The sequence below is a fragment of the Melopsittacus undulatus genome, chromosome 9 (genome assembly GCF_012275295.1).
Source record: "Melopsittacus undulatus isolate bMelUnd1 chromosome 9, bMelUnd1.mat.Z, whole genome shotgun sequence".
NCBI lineage: Eukaryota > Metazoa > Chordata > Aves > Psittaciformes > Psittaculidae > Melopsittacus > Melopsittacus undulatus.
In genome coordinates, this window is record NC_047535.1 from 36,425,427 (window position 1) to 36,444,860 (window position 19,434).

General features: G+C 45.0%; 1 long non-coding RNA gene across 10 annotated transcripts in view; it reads left to right on the plus strand.

Annotated features, from left to right (window-relative positions):
• The window catches only part of LOC115945342 (uncharacterized), a 254,563-nt gene that overhangs the window by 58,251 nt on the left and 176,878 nt on the right, over positions 1–19,434 (plus strand). For all 10 annotated transcript variants that reach the window (XR_004549959.1, XR_004549962.1, XR_004549964.1 and 7 more), the window contains exon 2: positions 4,742–4,915. This is a non-coding gene — a long non-coding RNA (uncharacterized lncRNA). The remainder of the gene's footprint in view (positions 1–4,741; positions 4,916–19,434) is intronic.

A 19,434-nucleotide genomic window follows, 5' to 3' on the forward strand; every position in this document is an offset into this window, starting at 1 on the left:
GTGCCATGGGAGAGGGGGTTAGGCTGTAAAAAACATCTATTTTCTTAGGTACAATCTTAGTTTAAAAATCCAGCTTGAGATAGTTACAAACACAAGGAGCTAAAACTAAGCCAAGTTGTGTGCAATAGAGAACAGAGCTGGATGCTGGAAGGTCCTGGGCAGGCTGTACTGGGAGTACAGTAACATAATCTATAACATGAAGTGTATGTTATGTAAACATAACATTTACTGGTATGTAAAATATAGCTGAGAGTGTGTGATTGGTAGAGAGGACATTTAGCAGCTTCTGGCATTTAGTGTGGAGAAATGGTCAATGGGTGTTAGAGAACCCACTTCATGACTGTCATTTAGATGAGGAAGCCACACACATAAGTATTGCTGTAGAAAGTGCTGAAATGCCAAGAGCCTCAGGCATTTAGGTGATGTTCTTCTGGGCACAGTAAGTGTTCAAGGCCAGGTTGGATGGGGCTTTGAGCAGCCTGGTCTGGTGGAAGGCATCCCTGCCTGTGGCAAGGGGTTGAAACTAGATGAGCTTTAAGGTTCTTTCCAATTCATTCTATGAATCTATAGGACAAAGAATACCAAGCAGGTACCTAGACACCTTCTTTACCTAAGAATATATCTCACCACAGTCCTAGAAATTCAAGCCAAGTGGAACATGCTGGTTTGGGGTTCTTCAAGCTCCACAAAGATTCCTATAGGATACAGGCTGTCTGCTTCTCAGCTTGGGCTCTTCTTTGTGTTCACCCTTGTTGGGCCTGAGCTCTAACTTTTCATTACTTTGAGGCTGTGTTGCTGGTATCGAGGAGACACTGATATTTCAGATCCTTCCTTCATTTGGACTTCTTCATTTTGCATTTTATCTGTTCAGTCTATAGGAACTGGTCTATTCTAACACTCTCCTGGCTAGATCTAATTTTGAGCTGATGTTCAAACACACTCTACTGCCATATGAGGCCAGCTAGTGAGTATTTGCCAAACAGAAGCTGGGCAAGCCACAGCGGGCTGGATTTGAATGAGTGAAGTAAAAATGGAAATTACAGGAATGTAATTTTGAATGTCTCAGTGAGTCACAGTCTGTTTGTTAGCAACAGAATGCCTTTTGGAGATTGCCTGAAAACTTGGGAAGACCATGAGGTGTAACACGTCACCTTTGCTCACTCTGAATAGGCTGTTGTCCTGCTGCAAGACTCCAATAGACAAGAGTTTTGCGGGCAGAGTTGACTTCAGAAACAGGAATTATGTAGCCTGGGACTTGAAACACAAAAATCAGAATACAGTTATTCCCCATTCTCTTTTCTAGATAGATCTGTGTTATTTAAAGAGAGAGAAGAATATGGTGCCCTCTGGTCTGGAAAATCCTGTTCTTCAATGCTAATCTGAAAGTAGATGGGAAGAAGAGCTGTGTCCAAATGAAGCTTTGTGGTTTGTCTTCTAATAATCATCTTAACAGGGAGGCATAGCATCTGTGTGATGATTAATCTCCAGCTCTATTTGGTTGCTGAATATTATTCATTTAAAAATATGGTTTAAACATATTGTACTGCCTTGGAGAGGTTCTGTTTGAGAATCTCTGTTTCATTTGAAGACCCTAATTCCCTGGCACTTCTCAGTGATGACTATATGGGTAATACCATTTTAAAAGTATTACCTGGCAGATGTGATTTGTTTTTGTTGCCTCCATATCAGCCTTCTGTGCTCTGAGAAAACACAACCAGGACACAGTCTGCCTCTATGCTGCTCATTGCCATGTTTGCTCTGAGCATGGTTTTCAGGGGAACTTCTCCATAGCCACCAAGAACCACGGTTTTTTAACACGTGCATGGTGCTCCCTCCTATCCAAAGCTTTTGCTTGGAGTGATTTAGTAAATAGTGAGACTATAGTGGGAACACAGAGAAGTTTCAATGACCTAATGAGGAATGAAGACACTAACACTCTGGGTCTGCTCCGGTTATTTTTGCTCATACTCAAAGGACAAACCAGGAGCACAGGCATGATCAGGCCATGCTGCTAGTGATGCTTGTCTTGAATATCACATTCCTTTTTTGCTATGCAAGACCAAGAATTTTAGTGAATTCTTTACAAGCTGGTTCTTAGTCTCAGTTAAGCAACACATCCATTATTCATTGAGTTTATGATGACAGTATTAGGACCAAAGAAGTGTAGGACTTAATTACAGTAAGTATCAGAGCCCTCACCCCCCAGACAGCTTGTATAGAAGAGCAGGGCAGCCAAGACAGGGAAAGGACTGTCTGCAAGGCCCTTGGTTACAGACCAAGCCCTGATCTCACTCAGCAATGCCTATGCTCAAGTGCTGTGTGAAACGGCAGCCTGATTTCTGTGCTCTGTCAGTGTTGGTGCGGGGGCTGCAGAGAGGAACGCTATGAAGTGTGTGAGAACATGACATGAATGGGGAGCAGAAGACTGCTCTGTTCCATATTTCTCTTTCCTCTTTTTCTTCTCTTTTTCTGTTCTAGCTTCTTTTTGTGTCACCTTTTGAAATCAGCTGGGCTACCTTGGTGAAAAGGTTAGTTTCAGGGTGTGATGACTTAGAAACAAGGCCTGGTGAGCAGAGAAGCTAGATGTGGATGTGAGACAGGCTATGCTCATTCCTGGGCTCACAGCCTTCCTGGAGGCCAGGGGAACTGGGAGGACTGAGGGTGTCATGGGGCTGTATTTTGTAGTGAGTTCATTTAACTTCTGTGGAGTAAGTCATGCCAGCAACATGCATGGGAGTTGTATAGGGCAGGTGAGAGAAGCCCTGGTTTTGGAAAAGCCAACCTGCTGTTTTTCACATACACATACGCATTTGTGCTTGACTGTGCTGGTGTGAGTCTGGATGATCAGTAAGGGGAGAACATCCATCAGCTTTACAGGGCCTCCTTGCTCTGCTTAGTCCTGTTCAAATGGGGCTTGGTGATGGACACAACAGGGTTGTGCTGGGATGTGCTGCTCAGAGAGCTGTACTGCTTGGCATCCGCAAGGTTGTAACACTCTCCAGGGGAGCTCATAGTGACTGGGGTGACTTGGAACCTCACACCTTGAGCACTTTGAAGATTCTTCTTTTGGTTTTGTGGAGTTCTGCTTGCTGCTGCTCTTGCTGTCCTTGCCTGGGGGTTAGACTGTCAATGTGGTATCCACCCAGCCAAGCCTTCTTCCTTCTGCTTTAGAGGCATCTGAGTTCATCTCCCTGGGGCAGAGACATGGGCGCAGAGGTGCAAAGTTCAACTGCTGTGAACTCTGTCCTAATTTTGGCACTCCTTAAGTGTATGGGGGTGTTTGTATAACCTAGGTATGCACTAGCTAGTGTTACTTTACAGCTCTTCATGGATCTGTCTTCCACCTTTCTGTTTAGAGAGCCTTTCACACCTTTCTCGCCCTGCTAGCTGTGTTTTATTGTCACAAAATAGCCTTCTAGGCCATGGATGCACCGTGTGCTGTAGCACATACCTCTGGAGGTGCAGCTGGGGGGTTTTATCATCTGCTTCCCTGCTCTTCCTTCCATGGAAGCACAAAAAGGACTTCCCTGGGGTACTCTGACCACTGAGGAGCGCACTCAGCTGCTGGGATCCCTTTGGCAGTGCAGACTGTGTCAGAGTTGTGTTATACATCCAATGCTCATATATAGATTCTGGAGTCAAGGCAGGGGACATCTTAACTACAGATCTGCTGTACTATGAGCTATACTGGAGTTCAGGAAGTTTGGTATCTCATTATCCAGAAGGGGCTCAGCCCATTTTCTTAACAAAGTAATGGTCTTTTCTTTCTGTCTGCTGCTAACAAACTCATAAACTAAAGAGAAAGGAATAGATTGGGAATGGCTGCAGTGAAGCGAATGGAAATGAGCAGGCACAAACCTGGAGTCAAAAAGTTGATTTTTTGAGTCCAATATTGTACTTTGAGGTTCACCTTCTGGGAGGTTGGGGAGAAGTGGGTTTGCCTCCATTCCTACTCAACGCTACCCATATTCTTCTGGGTAAAAAAGAAAAGATACCCATATTCTTCTGGTTTTATGCCATCATAATACTGATCTAAATTGGAGCACCACATGCCTTTTTACAAGGGTATGTAGAGATAGGACAAAGTGGAATAGCTTTAAGCTGAAACAGGGTATATTTGTTTTAGATCTTAGGCAGAAATTCTTCCCTGTGAGGGTGCTGAGGTGCTGGCACAGGTTGCCCAGAGATGCTGTGGCTGCTTCATCTTTGGCAGTGTTCAAGGCCAGGTTGGACAGGATGTAGAGCAACCTGCTCTAGTGGAAGGTGCCCCTTATAACTGGACAATGTTCAAGGTCCCATCCAGCCCCAATCATTCTGTGATGCCAAGAAGTTATCTTTCCATGGAGAACTTGTTAAAATTATTTTTATTGAAGTTTTCCTTATGGTTAGAGGTCCATTCAGGATTTGTCTTTTTAGGGAGCACAGTAAGTTACTGTATGAGCCCCTCTGCAGCCTGCCTGTCTGAAGGTGAAAGCAGAGGGGCTAGCCAGCAGGTCCTCTGCAGCACAGTGCCACCATGTTGGCTGCTTGCAGCTGACTGCTGTGGTAGCCATCAGGGAGACACAGTGATGTGACTCATAATCCAAACTGCTCCCTTTACATTATGGAAACTGTTGTTAAAGACTGAAAGTTCAGTGCATAACAAAATGAATGGGTAACTGTGGCTGGGCAGTGGGGGTAAGCACATGGGCCTCAGTTAGCACGTCTTTGAAATCTGTTTTTTCTTCTATCTGTGTTTTAGATCCCTCATCTTGTGAACCTTCAGGAGGAAACGAGTGATGTGGGGTCTGAAGGAAACCTAATTCAGTGCTATGCACTATTCTGTGGCTGCCTGTTGTTGATACAGAACTGAAGATGCAGCACATGTGCTCAGAGAGATGGAACAACTGCCATGCTACATACTGCAGCTGTCCAGGTAAGCAGCTCTCTCCAGTCCACACCACATGCTCTTACACTTCAGGGTAACAAAACAAGATGTCTGCATAGGTGGTGGGGCTTTGTCAAGAAACTCTCATCAAGAGCTGTGCACACAGAACACATTTGAAGGATTTGCAGTTTTTTAAGATGAAGGGATAAAGATCTCTGAATCCAACTGGTAAGTCCAGCCAGCACGAAGCAGGGAAGCAGAGGTCAGGCACAGGGAAGGACATGTGCTCCTCCTACTTTGGAGAAACACAAGCTCTGGTAACAGTGGAGTAGGCTTACTTTTGAAGGTCAGGCTGTCAAGAACTGACTTGCTCAAACAGATCAGACCTTTTTCATGAAGTAAGGCAAACTCCTGCATGAGACCTTTCTTTCCAGTTCCAGGGGGAAAGCCAGCTGTTCTGAAATGCTGTTTCGATTGGGCCTGTGTGATACAGCATCCTGCTTTAGTCAGCATTCAGCATACCTAAGAATTAGGGACAGAAGGCCCTCTGTCCCACAGAGCCCAGTACTTCTGTAAGTGCAAGGAGCTGTATTAGTTAATTGTGTTATACAAAAAGAACACTCTATGAATCTGTTTCCTTTTAATGTTATGGCTATCCCTTGGTGAATGTTTGTGTGTGGGTAATTCTGGTTACAAAATATCTCCTTGCTTACTATTTCCTTATCAAAACTAGAGGGAATCAGAACTCTCCCATGTGCAATTTATGGGACCAGATCAGCAGTATTTTCTTGCCAAAAGTGTTTTCCTGAGCAGAAGAAACCAGAGCTCTGGCTGCCATTCATGTAGCTGGGTTTTTGTGTGCTGGTTTTTGGTTTGTTTCTTTTCCTGGCAGTGCATTTAGATGATTTCATATGCTCATCATGCTCATGATTGTCAGGGTTGCTTGGAAGCCTTAGCTCTGTACTGTCTCAGGTAGATGGCTGACAAGCCAGATGTCCCCATGGTTAAACTGTTTCTATTCCTGGTTTGGCTGTTGGGTAGGTGGATACTGGTCATATATATGGGGTTTGTACCTTCATTTCTCTGTCAGTGAATATCAGACTGGCATTAGTGTGTCCAGTATAAAGTCTTGTAAGGGTCTTAGAGTTGAAAATGCTGGACGTGACCTCAGTGGTAATGTCACCAAGTTCTGGTGAGATTTAGACATGCCAGTGATACAGACTGGGTTGTACAGATAATCACTATTTGTTCCTTTGTTATCTGCTACACAACAGGAGCAGCAGCAGGGCTTTTCTACAAAAAAAATTACCTCTTTTAGGTCTCTATGTTGCTGTAGAAAATACAGAGCATCCTCTTTCGCTTTTAGAAGTGAATGAATGTAAACAGAGCACCAACTGTGTGGTGGCCTTGAAGGCTGATGGCCAGTGTCATTAGCCCTTAAGGACACATGAACAGCAACCTTCAGTTCAGAGGCATTGATTTGTGTCTCTTCCATGAGATGCCAGAACAGGAATAAGCATGGATCCCTCTTGTGCAGCTCAATGCTGCTGGAGCAGTGTCAGTGGCAAGACTGTTTGCTGTGCTATTGGCCTGTCTTCTGGACAGGGTTTTGGAGAGGACACAGTAAAGGTGATGTTGCAGGTAAATGCAAGCTACCAGACAGAAACAACTCAGCAGCTATAGGTTTTCCTGCAGCCAGATAATGTTAATAGATCCCACCCTCCACTGCATGCTTTGGAGGAAGGCACAATCTTCATAATAGGACAGATTCACAGGCCTCTATTTGCACCATAATCATCTCTGGAAAGACATTTCTCACTGATTAACATATGCCCAGAAGCATTTGCGATGAATAGGCCTTACAGTTTTGTTTTCAGCATACCGCAGACATTTGGTCGTATCTTCAGCTGGTGAAAACTGGCATTGCTTTGTTGCCTTTCCAAGTGAATTTACAATGAGTGAAGATTGGTCTTTCTGTTCTCCTTCACATGAAGGTCATGTAACTTCTGTGGCTTTGTGCAGTGTGTTCTTTCTGGAAAGAAATGAATGTGCAGTTGTCTTTTATTTTGCAATGATCTTCTAAAGTACCCAGTTCAAAGATTGAGTGTGCTTGACACACTTTCCACCCATTTCTTTCAAATTAATAATCCTCTGATGCCTCTCACATGATCGGTTGGTCCTGCAGGGGTTTGAGCTTTGATGGAGGAGGAGTCTTTGAACAACAGGGGAGGACTGGAAAATCTGGGGAACTTCTGTTTTGGAGGCTTTGATACTGTGCTGGTGCTCTATCCTACTGTTAGGCTGTTTCAGTAATTCCAGTCTCAGACGGTCATTTCATAACAGATATAGGAAGGATTCTTACTTGGCTTATCTGTGGTTTTCTGAGGTACTTGAGGAAGACCATAATAACTTGCCCACTCAGACTACCAGACCCTTGTTTTCAACAGGGTCAGAGAGCAGGATGCTTCAAAGGAGCAATGTAGGAAGTTGAAGGAGAACCAGCCACCACTGAGAAAAGATCTCATCCTAAGGGCTCAGTGAAAAAGCTGGGAGGCAGACATTTTTCCATCCCTTTCCTTTCCCCCCTGCGATGATGAGGAGTGTCAGCTGCTACTCACTGTGGGCAAAGGTTTAAGAATGTCTCTCACAGGTAGTGGAGTCATGAGTTGTTCTGCAGTCCTACTGAAATCAAGACTCAGCTCCCTGCACAGTCAGGCTTTGAATCAGATAACCCAGCATGGCAGGGTTGTTAGCTGGGCATCCTCCAGAACTGCCTCTAAAGGAATCCTAAAGATGAGAGCTCAGAACACTCTAGGAAGCTGAAGGGATCTTGAAGCCTTTACAGGAACAAACTGACCTGAGAGGGTTTCAGGCACTGCAAATGATGATGAGAAGTCCCCTTTGAAAGCCAGGAGTGTTTGGGTTCCCAAAGCCAGCAGAGGTTTTCAGGAACCACTGCCTTTTCTGAGAAGAAAACCACAGAGTTTGAACTACAAACCCACAGCCACCCCCAAGCTATGGATAAAGGCAGAGTATTGTTAAAGTTCAAGCCCAACAAGCTTGGTATGAGCGATCGGGAGCAGGAAGCATCCTACAAGACAGGAGCTCAACTGCTTGAAGAATGTCAGGGTGCATCACAGAGTAATGGGGGAAGAAACCAGCAGTTTCACAAGCAGGACTCAGATCTGCTTTCTAACATCTCCCTCTGGGCTTTCTCTGGTGTTGATGGAGAGCTTGCTTTATCAGCCCTGTCCTTAGTAGGGGCACCAACAGAGACTTCCTGCTCTGTTTGACCCCCAGTTTTCCTGAACTTTGTAAGAGCTCGATATACTTGTGGCTTCTTGTTCCAATTCCAGCTTGAAATTGGTCAACAGTTCCCACAGGCAATTGGGTGCATGGTGTGACCACACATATGGGTTGTCTTTCCCTTATGTATTGAGAGGAAATGGCTGCAGATCACTTCTCTGGTGGAAGCTGCCACTTTCATAGGTCTGATCTCCAAGAAGAATCACTTCTAAGGAGAAGAAGGTGACTGGCTTGTGACACAGTGCATCTGTCAGTGCTGTTTGAGACTCATCTCAAAGGTCTTGTTTGCACTTGCTGCCTCAGAAATCGTGAGTCACTCTTAACCCAAATTCACCCTGTTTCAGTAACTGTTTACTCTATGGTTGTGTGATGGTTGGGAAAGTCCTGAAGTACAACAAAAGCTGAAACTGGCTCCTTCCTAAAAATATATTCCTGCTGTATGGCTGCTTTTATTATGATAAGGTAGGTTGGATGTCACATTCTGCATGTCAGTCCCAACATTTCTCAGGTGCTGAGACATAGCTGAGTTTCGCTTTCTGCTTGTGATCAGGATCTCCTGGCTCTTGAACTCCAGGAGGGCCAACACAGATTTATACCACCAAGATGTTAGGTACAAATTGCATTTATGTCAAGCACAAGCATGTCTGACTATCATCTCTGTCCCTGCTCTGAAGCAGTTATAGGTCTGTGTCAGTGAGGAGGAGCCAAATGTGTTCATCCCTATTTTCATTCATGTGTTCATTCCCTATTTTCAGCTTTTAAAGGTGTTTGAGGCCATGCTCAGCTCAGCTCTGGCCTACGTTTACTGCTATCTATGTACATACACATATCTGTCACTTGGATCATTCTGTCTTTGCTGAGGGTTAAGGTTGTGTTACCCAGTTAGTTGTTCAGGTCATCTGAAGTGTATTTACATTTATTCTGTGGTAACTTGGTCACAGATTTAAGCTCTGAAGGGCACCAAGCAATTATGCTTATCAATAGGAGCCTTGGTGCTCACCTCTTGCTATTGGGCCCTTCTTTGAGTTATCTTCAACCTTAGTCATTACTGGCTGTCCCGAGAGCTTAAAATCAGGTAATTCTTTGAGTATTCATTTAGCTCTAAATAATTAAATGGTGAAACCTCTACAAAAGCACCTCTGAAAGCTGAAGAAGAAAAATACAAGTGCCTGTAACAAAACTTTCCTGCTGGTAGCCATATATCAGTAGCTTTTCAGTAGCTTTTGATGAGTGTCATAATGGAGCCTATCAATCTGACTGCATTTAAATAGTTTCATCCACTGTTATATTACCTGAGTGCTTACAAATCCTCTGATGTCAGAGGTAACTCGAGAAAGATTTAGCAGAATATGAGTTTAGCTGAAATTGTGACCTGACAATTGCGTTTTCTCTAATGACTGCCTGAAGTCACTGGTGTGCATCTTTCCAGGGTGCACAGAGACTGTGCTGATGCCATTTTGTCTTTTGTGGCAGCTCGACTATTGGCCTTCCCATTTCTCTTACCTTCATTTTCTTCCTGTAGGCAATAGCATTGATTCCTGTCATACTTGGCCATGGAGGACATGGAGTAAAAATTCAGATAAAGAAAGTAGAAAAGCAGTGAGCAAATGTCATCAAGAATGTGGGATGGTAGAAAATTTGAGCATCCATTGCCACTTCTGGGTCATATTAATATACTTTCCTTGAACAATGGTTGCATCACAGCTACATGAGACTCTCATCGTCTTTATTTTGCTGAATTTTCTTAGCTAACAGTAAAGAAAAAAGGCATCCATGTGGCTTAGGAACTTGAGGATGCATTAATTGAGGGCTTTAGGCACTTATCTCCAGCCAGCTATCGCAGAGACCATTTGAGCTATAGAGCCCATCCATCACTTTGGCTACTGACGCCAGTGCCACTACCGGAGAAAGATCAGTCAGGCTGGATTACAAAGTCAAAGCCAGAAACAGCTTTTGTGGGAAGTGGTTGAGAAAGTCTCATGTCTTAATTCCTCATTGCATAGGAAATAAAAAGGGAATTGTGCATGAGGGGTGGGAATGCCCTGTTTCTCATTATGTGAATGCATGGTCTTGAAAGAGAGGGTGGAGCCCCTGTGCCAAACATAAATCATATTAATGTGGTTTGGTTCTGCCTTCCAGTGCTGTCTTCTGGAGCTGGAGTCCAGGGCTGTGCATGTGAACTCTCATATATGGTTAGTAGTAAGGGTGGGTTGTTATTTTTTTGTGAAGAGAAAGAACCATGGGGTTCTTTCCCCATTTCCATGGGGAAATGGAAACACCAGACCCCAAGAGTGGAGTGAAAGCTATTTACTCATGAGAATGACCCCCATGATGTTACAGATTATGGCAGACCCGGACCTCTGTGCACATTCAGCAGTGCTGGCTGTGCTGCTGGCTCCAAGAGCCATCACAACACAGAGCTGTCACTGGGGCTGACAGGTTGGCTGTGCCACAGGGAATGGATGTGACTGATGGCATCTGCCCATGCTGGCAGTGGGGATCCCCTCTGGCCCTGGCAGCTAGGCACAAGCTGCAGCAGGCTTGGGAGCTTCAGCTCCAACAGAGTGGGAGGAGGAAGGGCTGGAAGCATCTTTGGGGCACGCGTGTGAGCACAAAGCAGTGATGTGCACTGGCCCGTGAGATGCACTCTGGTGTGATTCAGCCACCACCTTGTCTCTTGGCTCGGTTCAGAACATAAAGCACTCGGAAGCCTTGTTCTTTTTACTTTTTTCCCATTGGAATCTGGGATCTTTGATAGGTATGTGTGTCCCAAGGGAGCTGTTCCTATCAGGACATTTCAGGGCTTTTGAGGGGTGTGTGTGTGAGAGGGGGAACCTAAGCAGAATGCACAGGTTTTGCTAACCAAACCCTAGCTTTTCCCGCATATCTAATCCCCAAGGTGGAATTCCTTGAGGGGATGATTCACTTGGATTTTGTGAAAGAAAAGTTACCTGGGAACCAAAATCTCCTTCAGAAAAATACTGATAGACCTTTTCCAGTCCAATGAAATGTTTCTCAGAAGATAGGAAACAATTCCTGCATCATCCCTGTGGTTAAACAAGGCTGAGCAGTGAACAGGCAAGATGAAGCTTGACAGTGGTGAAGGGCCCTGCGTGCCCTGGGGCATGCGGGCACAGGCTCTCTAAGCTGGCAAAAGCCAGCAGCTCCCACCCATGCCTGCAGTGAACCACAGACTGCAGTATTAGGAATGTGCCCCAGAAGACAGCTCGGTAAGGTCTGAACAAGAAGATACAAGTCTTTGCTAAAGGCTAGGGTCCTAAATCTGTCTTTAGGGGAACTTTGCACAGAAATCCACTGAAAACCAAGGAAGTGGCATCATTTTGAGACCCATGGAAGAAGGTTCAACACTATCTATGTCATTTAGGTGAATTCAAATGAAAGAATGAGGCAGCTTAAAGTACACAGCTGTAGCTTGCCCTGCTTGATCTGGTAGTGCCAAGATGCCCTCTAAAAAGTTGTTCAAGCTTCTTTGGCAGCAGGCTTTTAGGAGCACTGACACTGCAGTGCAGGTAACTTGCTCCTCTCCTGCACAACTTCATCACTGGCAACATTGCCCCTCATCAGATTTGATCAGACTTTCAAACTGCATTAAAAATGGAAAGAATGGGGCTATTAATTTTCATGGCTACTGATTGCAGTAGGCATGTTGCATTAGATAGTTCAATGGTTAGGACAAGCTGTGGTGTCATTATAGTGAAAGAGAGACATGCTGTGCATAGGAAAGCGAGCTGGGTTCTGCTGTATGGTAACACCCCTCCTCTGGTGGGTCTTGCAGGAGTATTTTGACTTGCATGTCCCATGGATGGGACATCACATTACAGTGAGTGACTTCCATAACTGCTTCTGGTTTTGGCTGTCTTGGCAGAGGCCAAAGACTGCACCACGGGGAAGGAACTGTGGGCTGGCTCTAGAAGAGACCGCTTTAGTTAAGGGTCAGGGCACATGGACAGGCAGCAGTGAGGGTGAGTGTGGACAGACAGCTGACAAGGCTGCAAGGCTGCTTATTGCCATGTGTTTCACTGTCATTTAAAATCTGGGTGTGTTTTTAGTGCTTAAAAACAAAACAAATACTGAAAGAAAAGCAACAGGAAGATAAATAAAATAAAAGGTTTCAGGAAATCAAATGAGCAGCTCCCAAGAGCAATCTATGTGTCTGGATATTGCTCTGGGTGGAGTATAGCTTGTTTTCCAAGATTAGCTCTAAGCTTTCATGCCTCAGTAGTGAGACCATGAACATTGGAGCATCTGTACTGGCTCTGGCCACAGGCTCACCTTAACCCCAGTACCTGTCACTGGCTGTGACTGGGAGCTCATGCTTGCTTCATGGTTATATCTGAGAACTCTTTGAATTACTGGCTACTTTATGTGGATGCTGTGAGAGAAAGAAAGAGGAAACATTGGTTTGAGTTGTAGATTGCAAGTGTTTCAGAATGACCTTGCAGTCTTCTGCATGCAGAGTCATCCATCTATCAGACACTGGTGCTGTTAAGTAAGGGGAATGTAATCTGGCCCTGGGGTTATTCTGTGTACATCCCCTGCTTCTTTTGTGGTTTTGAATTTCTCTAAAACAGTTTTTCCTAAACTGAAGCAGTAAAGATGAAATCCCCCTTTGATGCATTTTAATTCCTTTTTGTAGATGTTATAGTCTCACTGAGAAAATGAATTTGAATGTGAAATACCATGTTCCCATTTCTCCATTCTTCACCTCTGTGTCTGTAGACTTCCATCCCCTTTTATACATGTTCTGATATAAAGCTCTTGTACAGCACATGGAATGTGCTACCTATAGGATATACAGCTGCTTCTTCACTGAGAATGGGTGAATGGCTACCTGTTAATCAGAGCTACAGTAAGGACTGGACTTCCAGTTCCTGTTTTTATTTATGTAAGTTGCTTTTATTTACCTAAGTACAAGCCCTCTTCCTGCTCTTGGGAATTTCCACTGGCTCCTCTCATATAGGGCTTCAGGATTTGACTTCATCTGTTCATTCTATCCATTTTTAGTCAATGATAACTGGAACTCTACTTCCTAGGAGACAGACTCTCACATGGCAAATACCACACCACATGTGTGACACGTTTAGGTCCATTGCTTGGATTTATGTCTGTCTCCTCTAGGGAGATAAACTAGTCTTGGTCAGAAAGTAAACAAGTAAATAGAAATGCACTAATTTAGATATCTAGACAACATCTGTAGAATTAAAAATGTTGAAAACTTAAGTGGAATTAGGGAGATGGCAGCAGGATCTCCCTGGGCTTTATGTGAGAAGAGGAGAAAGAAGTGCTGAAGTGTTTAGATGACTGCTTTATTTTGCTTCATCATGGGAAGAGGGATGGCATAAAGGGGAAGGGAGGGGGAGACAGTTTTTATGTTCGGGCATGGGCTGGGAGGAAAAACACGCTGTAAATATTGCAGCTGACACAACAGAGGCTCATTTGGCCAGGAATATAGGGCAGTAAACGCAGTCAGGTGATGCAAGGGTGTTGGGCATAAGTCTGCCAGGTAGTTAGGCGAGAGCCCATCAGGAAATAATTATGGCTGATAACGGGAGCTTGTAAGGAGGCCAGCACCTTCTGTGACCGTGAGAGGTTTTAATGATTAACTGCTATGGAAGGGCTAGAAGCACATTCTTCCATCTCTTCAAAGTCACACCTGGCTGCTCTCCTGCATCATTAAATTCAGCACAGCCCTGCTGAATGGCAGACCACTGTGCTGGGCCTCGCTGCCCACTGTGAACCAGCTTTAATTCAGCACAGCCTCTGAGGTGTGAATGGGGAAGCTGGTTGCTTCCAAGAAGGGCACAGGGGGCAAAGTGCTGTGTCTGCCTGGTGCCTGGATCTCCTGGAGTTAGTTAACTCCTCAGGGAGTCCATCCCACTCCTGGGGAAACTGGGGGAAACTGCTGTCTCCTATATATTGCACATGAAACCCCACCCTGGCAGTAGGCTCTTGTGTAGGGGGATGACAGAAAGCTGTGTGGCTTGAAAATGGATTTGGGGAAAAGATGCAAGAGGCAGAAGAGGGAAATCTGTGCTTTGAGTAGGTGCAGCAGCGTATGGCTCAGGTGCGTCACAATGGGTGCACTGACACACACAGGGCACAACTTCCCAGCACCTGGCCTGAATACTGGTTTTGAACATCTCCTTTCTGTTTCCTTATGTGATGATGAAAACAGCAGATGTCAATAAAAACAGCTCTTGCCAATGCGATGTTAAATTGACAGTCTGTGGGTATTCCCCAGCTGCACCATTTACAGCACAATATGGCCCTAATATTTTGCCTTGCTTATGCTGTGTACTCCAGCTTCCCAGGCTCACACAAGAGAAGTGAGCTACCACCATCAAAACATCCATTCCCCAGAACTGGAATATGTAAATATCTCAAAGGTGAGTGCCAAAAGTGTGGTGCCAATAAAATCAGTTAGCTAGTATAAATCAGGATCTCCAGAGGCCCCTTCCAACCCCAAATATAATGATTCTGTGTGAACTGGGAGTAGTGGTCCAGACTGGTGGGATTCCATTTTCTAAGCTGCTTTGTCTCCGTTGTCTACATTTACAAGGTGCTGTAAGCACATAGAGTCATAGAATCATAGAATAGTTAGGGTTGGAAAGGACCTTAAGATCATCCAGTTCCAACCCCCCTGCCATGGGCAGGGACACCTCACACTAAACCATATCACCCAAGGCTTCATCCAACCTGGTCATGAACACCACCAGAGATGGAGCATTCACAGCCTCCTTGGCAACCCATTCCAGTACCTCACCACCCAGTCTAAACCTCTGCTGTTTAAGTTTGAACCCATTACCCCTTGTCCTATCACTACAGTCCCTAATGAATAGTCCCTCCCCAGCATCCCTATAAGCCCCCTTCAGATACTGCAAGGCTGCTATGAGGTCTCCATGCAGCCTTCTCTTCTCCAGGCTGAACAGGCCCAACTCTCTCAGCCTGTCTTCATACAGGAGGTGCTCCAGCCCCTGATCATCCTCGTGGCCTCCTCTGGACTTGTTCCAACAGTTCTATGTCCTTTTGATGTTGAGGACACCAGAACTGCACACAATACTGCAAGTGAGGTCCCACGAGAGCAGAGTAGAGGGGCAGGATCACCTCCTTTGACCTGCTGGTCACGCTCCTTTTGATGCAGCCCAGGATACAGTTTTATTAATTGTCATGTAGTGGTTTATATGATTAGTGTCCTGGTTTCATCTGGGATAGAGTTAATTTTCTTCCTAGTAGCAGTGGTATGGTTTGGATTTAGGATGAGAATAGTGTTGATAATACACTGATGTTTCAGTTGTTGCTGAGCATTGCTTACATTATGTTAAGGACTTTCCAGCTTCTCATCCCACTCAAATTGCTATAAGCCTAGGTGTGCAAGAAACTGTGAGGGGACATGGCTGGGACAGCTGATCCTAACTGACCAAAAAGACATTCTGGACCATGTGGTGTCATGCTCAGTATGTAAATGGGAGAAAGCTGGCTGGAGTCACTGCTCAGGAGCTGACTGGCCACCAGTTGGTGGGTCATGAGCAACTGCATTGTGCATCGCTTGGTTTGTATGTCCTAATTCTTTCGTCATCGTCATTATTATTATTTTCCCTTCTGTCTCTGTCTTATTAAATTGTCTTTATCTCAACCTATGAATTTTATTCCTCTCCTCCAGGTTCCTTCCCTGCTCCCACTTGGGACAGGAAGAGAGTGAGCAGCTCTCTGCTCCTTAGCTCCCTACCAGGTTAAACCAGGACAGTTAGGTACAGCTATAAACCTCTGCACGTTCTATCTGAATTAGCACTCATTTTCCCTGCTCAGACTGCCCCTGGCAGGTAAAGTTGCTGCCAACCCCATGGACCCACTGTGCTGGACCCACAGGGCGTGAAAGTGTGTGATGGCAGGCCAGGGGAAGTGGGGGCAGACAATGGGCTAATGTTGGGACTGTCCACAGACCTCCTGGATAACTCCTGTGTTGATCTGCATCTCTGTGCATGTTGCATAACCCTGGCCATGATACAGACACCACCGTCATTTCTGAGAAATGATGTTGCTAATGTCTGTAATCGATAAGCCATGGCCCTGATTCAGCAAGACACTTAAGTACATGGCTGATATCCATCACACAGGCTGGTACCTTGATGGGTTGCTTTGCTTTTTTTAAAGAACCTGCTTTTCCATTTAAAATTGGATTTGTGCTAAAATGAGGCTTTTTGTACCTGCAAAGAGCATCAGCTGTGGCCTGACCGCAAGGTGCTGTGTGCTCACAGCATAAGTAGGATACAAAGCTGGGAGATGCCATCATGTGGAGAGCAAACAGCTAATGAAGCCAAGAAAAGGGAAAGACTGTTACCAAGCGGTGCATTTGGCCTCTGTGGCCCTTCTTACAGCCCTTCCTCCCTGCACAGAAGGTTGATGCAGAGATCACAGATTATGGAGTGGAAGGTGTGAATTCAGTTAAAATGCATTTGGCTGTCCTTAATGCTGGACAAGTACACAGTGTCCAGGGGGAAGGGGAAAGATTAGACTTGCTTGTGAACAGGCAGAAAAGCGATTGGTGATTTCTCACAATGCATGCTGGGTAGAAGCAGGAGCTCTGGCTTATTTTCCGTGTACAATTAAATGAATCCTTACAAGGCCATATTTCATTTTGTGTTTTCTAGCAAACATTTTTATCTTAAAAAGAATCTGTGCTTTTATTTGTAATTTGTTTCTGTTTTCATTTGAAGGATGAGTTAGGAACAGTTGTGAAGCAGTTGTTCATTAGGGCTGTAGCTGGCTTTCATTTATTTTTCACTCTTTTCAGCTTGAATAGCTTTTAATCAGTTTAATACTTCTCCTTTCATTTCACTAATTGTTATTTATCCCATTCAATTATGCAACTTAAAAACATGAGTTTCCCCTCACAGATCTCCTATAATGACCCCATGAAGGTTGGGGATGCGAAGGCATAGAGTTTCAAACCACCCTGAGAACAGCTTGTGGTGACTGCCTTGTATGTTAGGAGCCTGAGCCATAGTGAGCAGCAGAACTGGGATTTTCCACCCACTTACATGTTCTTGAGAAATTGCCTCTAAACTGTGATTAAGCACTGCAGAAGAGCCCAGTTAAGTAAGTACTCGAGCAGAAGCTTACTCTAAAGCATAAAGCCAGACTTGCCCCTGCTTGACAAACCATATGCTGGGAGCTCAGTTACTACCATCAGTTACTACTTAAGGAATGGCTGGAACTGTTTGCCTGCCAGGAAGCTTTGTCATAGGCTTGTAGCAACGAGGGAAGAGTCTGAGCTCCAGGTGTTGAGCTGGTATCACCTGGAGTTACTCTGTTGACTGGGAAGCAGTGTGACTTGTGCATCCATCATAGCTACTCAGCGGTGGTTTGGGGCTTGGTTATTATTGCAGTGCCAAGCAAAGAACTGTGGGGATTCAAGGTCACCCCACCACATCTGGTTACAGGCTATGTCTCTGTTGTGTTGCGGGGAGACAGGAACTTTCTGAAGTCACTGATCTTCTGGCAGAGCAGCACCAAGTTTTGGTGACTGCAGAATAATGAACTCAGTGCCCTTGCCTTGTCATGGCACAAGGAAAAGAGATCTACTTAGCATCAAACTGTGTGTCCTCTCCCTCAAACCCCATTTTGTCTGGTGGTACTGAGTGCTGTAAGGGTTAGCAGCATGTCTAAGGGGCCTAAAGCAGAGCTCACATCCCCCAGAGTTTCTTGGAGTTTGGTCTTTCTTCAGCATGTGTAAAACCAAATTGAAAACTCAAAAGCCACTGTGGCCCAGGCCTGCTGCTCTTGCAGCACCCTGCTGCTTCCCACCCAGCACCACTGAGCACTTTCAGTTCCTCTCTGTGGGAAGGCTCAAGGGCAATTTTGCAGCCAAAGAGTATTTCCCTCGGGGAGCTACTCATAGGGAGCTACAGGCATTTTGCTTTTAGCTGGAGCTGATGGTCGAGCTGAAATGAAGTGACTCAGAGTTTGGAGAGTTACTCAGAGTCAGGCTCTGGGAGAAGCTTCCCTAACTCTGCATTCAGCTAAATCAAAGGGCATTGCTCTGGCTTGAGACTCAAGTCAGCAGTGTTATCTCCATTGGTTCATCACTTGAAGCAGTCAGATGTGATATGATGTATCCTGGGATAGATGGTTTAGTTTAAATATAGATGAATTTGCTGCCGTCCCGGTACCTTGGCTTCTGTATACCCTCTTCCTGTGATTTCAGTGGCCTTGTGGTCAGGCACCTAATGAAAATGGGTGATGGGTCCCTCCACTGTGTAATACAAGTCTAGAAATAGACCTTAGTTAATGGTTGGATTTAGAGGCTGAAATCAGTCCCCTGTTGCTTTTTATTTAGCCAAGCATCCCTGCTGAAGCACTGAAGTATCAAAAGAAAGTGACCTTCTGTGTGCTACAGGAGCTAAGGCCACCAGGATGGAGTTTGGACAGTAGTGGAAGGAACATGAGGGGCTTAGAGCCTTGTGTCACAACTGGAGATGGCTCATGTTGACCTTGCTGAGAGCTGTTTGGTGCTGCGCACTGGGGGACAGTGTCTGTATCATATTGGCCCTGTAACTTGTAAACTGAAAGCTAGAAAAACACTGTAGAGCCAGGAGGGTTTTTTCAAACCCGTTAAGCATCCCTCCTTCACAGTGTGGAGTCACAAGGCAAGACCAGCTAGGAGGGGCTAATTCTGTAGTAAAGAGAAGATGCTTTGATATATTTCACAGATTCCAAAGTGCTGGAATTTGCCATAAAAATCAGGAAAAGGAGGTTTTCCCTGGATTAGTGTTTCCCCACACTTGGTTCTGCACACCTACAGTTCAGAATAGATCTGGTTGGTTGTATTTGGTTGAGAAGTTAGGAGAGCCTGGCATGGCTGGACATGAAGTCTTGCATTCGTGGTGTTTATGAATTCTCTTGTGAATGTATGGAAAACATGTGTCATTGTTTCAGCTCTCAGTACTGGAAATAGTGCAAATAAATGATTGTGAGTCAGAAGAAGGTGAATCAGTGTAAGTACCTCTTCTGCCACTCTTTTAAGAGCACAGGCATGGCATGGATTTGGCTAGTTAGAGCAGACCTTTGAGCATTTAAATCCAGGGTTTTCAAAGGAGCCTAACAGAATTGGGTACCTAGGTCCTTCTGCTGTCAGTGGGGCTGGGTACATACTTCCTTTAAATGCTCAGCTTAGCAGAATGCCCAAGGCATTTTATTCAGATGTTATGGAAGCAGCGTTTCCCCTGGGTGTGTGGGCAGCA